The 4,467-nt window shown below is 48.3% G+C and overlaps 1 protein-coding gene across 8 annotated transcripts in view; it reads right to left on the bottom strand.

The window, feature by feature from the left end:
• Positions 1-4,467, bottom strand: part of Sgms1 (sphingomyelin synthase 1) — a 248,832-nt gene that overhangs the window by 243,859 nt on the left and 506 nt on the right. For 5 of the 8 annotated variants that reach the window (XM_013017174.1, XM_013017180.1, XM_013017178.1 and 2 more), the window contains exon 2: positions 4,092-4,206. The exons of 2 other annotated variants lie outside the window; for them this stretch is intronic. The gene's annotated coding sequence lies outside the window, so the exon portion shown is untranslated. Of the gene's footprint in view, positions 1-906; positions 939-4,091; positions 4,207-4,467 lie in introns of those variants that run through there. One more of the 8 variants, XM_013017177.1, reaches the window with a different exon arrangement.

Below are 4,467 nucleotides of genomic sequence, written 5' to 3'. Positions count from 1 at the left end.
CCCTGGGTTCGATTCCTCAGCACCACATAAGCAAAAAGAAAAAAGCCGGAAGTGGCGCTCTGGCTCAAGTGGTAGAGCGCTAGCCTTGAGCTGAGGGAGGGACAGTGCCCAGGCCCAGAGTTCAGGCCCCATGACCGGACCCAAAAAAAAAAAAAATGTTGAAAGAAACTCTCTACTTTCATGAATGTCTGAACATTGTCATAATATAAAAGTTTTAGAAATGGATGGGTGTAAGTTGGCACCAGTGGCTCACACCTGTAATCCTAGCTACTCAGTAGGCTAAGACCTGAGGATCTCAATTCGAAACCAGCCTTGGCAGAAAAGTCCCCATGAGACTCTTAAATCAAATACACTATTCAAAAAAGCCAGAAATGTTCTGTGGCTCAAGTGGCAGAGTGCTAGCCTTGAGCACAAAGAGGCTCAGGGACAGCGCCCAGGCCCTGAGTTCAAGCCTCAGAACTGGCAAAAAATAAAAGGAAGTGGATGGGTGTGTCTGTTTTTTCTTTTGCAGTGCTGGGGATGGAACCTGGGCCCTTCTATATGCAAGGCTAGCCCTCTACCATTAAGCCACATTCCCATTGGCCAAGAAGAGGCTTTAATGATGAATGAAAAAGAATAAAATGCATGGCACATTACCACTTACACAAATTTAAAACACACACAAAGTAACTCAACATCTTTAACAAGGAAACATACTCAACCAAAAACATATCTAACACTTAAAAGCAGACTCCTCTGGCAGAAGGGAATGGAATAGGAATGAAAGGAGAAAAAAATAAAAACAAGCAAGAAGCTTTAGAGGATCAGGGACAAGAAATGAACACACTAACTAGCTAAACTCTCAGCACCAAAAAGTCTGTAAGGCAAAAAAAAAAAATCACTCAAGTTCTGTAGATCTCCACTCACCTGTATTCACACACAAGAGCTGCTTCACTTCAAGCCCCGAGTTAGCTCTGCATCATGAAAGGGACAGGTCAAGGTGGCCACTGGGAATGGAAGGAAATGTTTCTGCAATATAAAGTAATTTCAGTCCCCTGGATCCCCAACCTGCTATTGAATCTGATTTTCCCTCTTTGACATAATATGTTAAAAAGAAGCTGGATTTTAACTTCTGGCAAAGGTGTGCTTTTCTGTTGTTGTTATTGGCAGGTACTAGGGTTTGAAGTCAGTACCTTGCCCTTCCTAGATAAGCACTAGCACTTGAGCCATGTCTCTGGTCATCTTGCTGTGGCAAGCCTTGACTATGATCTTATTTTTGCTTTCCACTTACCTAACATCTCCTCCTCTTTCTTCACTCCCCTTCCCCAACCAAATGTAATCTCCTTTTGATAAGGCAGCTTAACTAACAGGACAAACTTTGCAGCTGGAGCTCTTGCCATGTAGTAGAAACAAATATTTATATTCCTGTCAAGAACCTTCAATGGAAAAGCCAAAAATCTTTCAGACCAAGCATGTCATCAAAGCTTCTCCAGAAGAGTATGTTATTTACTACCAGAGAAAACAGCCTGAAGCTGCCCTTGATGGATCATGACCCCAGACATAGGCACATGGCTTTTCCAAGAATCACTGAGCAGTTAGCTACATCCACATGAAGTGATAGGAAAGTGTAAATCAGAAAAGTGGTCAAGTATATATATGTGCAAAACGCAAGCAGTACCTCTGCCAGGGCTTTAAATAAGCAAGCACAGGCCAAGAAAGTCTTTAGAGGAAGACAGTAAACCACTGGAGAGGAAGCACAATAACACAGAGGGAAGACAAGGAAAGCCATAGGCTTCACCTACCCAAGACCCGGGCATTTATGGTCCAGACCAAACAATTTTTACTTTTATACCCCAAAATAGTTCTATTGTTTTACAGCAGCGTTTTTCATTGGAAAGGAATAGGAATTGTACACTTTTCCTGAAATGCTTTATAAGAAGCTCTCATGAACAAAGCTGTCATAAGAGAAGTTTTCTATCACCTAACCCCCTGTCCTTAGTGGAGATTGAGCCCAAAGGCATCTCACATAGTACGCAAGCATTCTATCACTTGAGCCATGCTCTTTCAAGAAAGAAAGTTGTATAAGTTAAAGCTGCATTGAAATTCACAAGGAAAACATTTTAGTTTTTGTAAAAAGGATACTGACAGCTTCAAGAATTCCTTTAGATTTTTAGGAGATATTTAGCAAAGCACACCAATTTTTCTAGCTGAAGTGCAGCATCTGCCACAAGTTGAAATAAGACCTTTAACAAGATAAGTAAAATGACTGAATTTTTGAGGCAATGATGTCTTACAATATACAAAAACATCCAACATACATACTGTATTCTTTACACTGAAAACATTGAAGAGCCCACATGCAGATACAAAAGCAAAGATGAGGAAGATGGTGAACAGATATTTTTGTATCACAAAGAATTTATTTTAATTTCAGTCCAATAGGCATTTATTGAGTAATAAAAGTCAGCTTCTATACAAGATGCCAGGGATTGTCCAATGAACAAATGTGTCCTTACAGTGTCAATTTAATCCAGACCTTGAAGCAATTTTCCTCAACAACAAAAAAAGTGTCCAGATACTTGAAATGGCTCACTATCAACACTCAAGAACTGCAGAAATATATATTACTGTTTTACTGAATGTATAAATTCCTAGTCTCTGAAGCAGAAATAAAAGGTAGAAGGCTATCAATCTCTGCAGAATAACCGTTGACGCTGCATGGTAGCAGCTGCCTGTTCTTGCTAAGGTCTCAGAGCTGGAGCCTCAAAAACACATGGCTGGTGGTGTGGCTCAAGTGGTAACGTACCCCCTCGTCCTTAGTTCAGACCCCAATACCACTATAAAATAAAATAAAATAAAACATGCTATAAGGTTTAAGAAAAGGCAGGACGCAACCCAGGGCACCGCGGTCTCCCAATCTAAACAGAAAACAAGATAAGAAAAGTAAACTGCTACTGGCAGCAGGCAGCAGGCAGCAGGCAGCTCTGGGAGGTTTCCCCAATGCCAGCACCTCCAGCCGGGGGCACAGGCTGTGCTTCTCTGCTTGCTGGCTTGCTAGCCTGCTGAGGCCAAGGCATGGATGGCTTCAGAGCTGGAAAGCTGCCACCTGCTGAATCACCAAACATCCCAGGGCTTCCCTTGAAGCACTGACCAGACAGCCACCCATCCCCCCACCCGGCTTCTCCCGTGGACATCAACACCAGGACCAATGAAACGCCCAGCCCTCTGCCCTTCTGCACAGGCCAAACCAGCTGCTGTCCCTGTGATACCTGGGCAGCCCCAGGCAACTCCCAGGGCGTGCCTACGTCACCAGTCCCGCTCCCCTCCTTGCGGGTCCACTCAGGACCCCCCTTCTCAACGTTCAACCCCCACAGAGCCAGAGCCGTGGGGAGATCCCAGCACACCATTACCAGCTTCCACCCCTTTTCCACACCAGGCAGCCAACCAGACACACACACACACACACACACACACACACACACACACACACAGTGTGAAAGCAAAATAACCTGTCCAAACAGCTTAATGGGATCAGGAAGGTAAATGTCAGGAGAGCTAAAACAGTAGGCAGGACCCTAGATAAACTTCCTTCTAGAAAAGTAGCGTCCGTTCCCGGTTTCACCAGCGTGTAGCAACGGAAGTCTAACCGGTCTGAAGGTGAAAGGAAACATGGGAAGCACCTGCCTGGATTCTCTCCGCGCTCGCGGTCCATGGCAACCTTCAGCCCCGGTTTGTACTCGCGACACCCCAATTCTGGGGAAGGCTAACCAGAACGCGCCAGGGCGAATCCGTTAGCTGGACGGGGACTCCCGGCCCGGCTAGAGGAAGCTGACAGCCCCGAGTTTGGGTGAAGACTGAGAGAAGACGAGGCAGCGGCTGCTGGGGCTGATTTGCCCTTGACCAGGGGCTGAGGGATCGCTTGGACACCCCCACGCACGCCGCCCCCCAGCCTGCATTTGATAGCCGCGTCCAGGAGAGACTGTCCAGTCTGGGCCACAATGGCCCTCCAGGCCTCACCCCTGTCACCCCCACCGGGCAGGAGCAGCCGCACCGAGCCGCAGGATCTCGCTCCACGAGAAGGGGGGGGAGGAGGGGAGGAGGGAAGGTCCCACCTGTTCCGTCGTCGAGGGGCATCGAGGGGTCGCAATGGGGTAATCCCGAAACCCTGGGCGCCCTGGACCGCTGCAATCTGGCCTGGAGGTACCAACTGTCACGCCGCTGCCTGGGCTGTGGGGGATGGGGCAGTGATGGGGGGGTCCTGCCGCCCAGTGTGTCCGGACCCCAGGTTGGCCACTGCCCGAGGGAGGGGGGGGGGGTCCTCGGCTCCCGAGTTTTCCGTCCGCTAACCCCAAAAGGACCCCGGGCAGTTTTGCAGCCGTCACTCAGCACCTCTGGAGAGGTGTCCGCTGACGCCTCCGCCGTCCTCACCGCCCCAACTCGGCTGGGGGAGCCCCGCCGACGGCCCGCCCCCTCCGAGCCGGGATCCGG

The sequence above is a fragment of the Dipodomys ordii genome, unplaced genomic scaffold (assembly GCF_000151885.1).
Source record: "Dipodomys ordii isolate 6190 unplaced genomic scaffold, Dord_2.0 Scaffold34, whole genome shotgun sequence".
Lineage (NCBI taxonomy): Eukaryota > Metazoa > Chordata > Mammalia > Rodentia > Heteromyidae > Dipodomys > Dipodomys ordii.
This window is presented reverse-complemented; position numbering and strand designations above follow the sequence as displayed.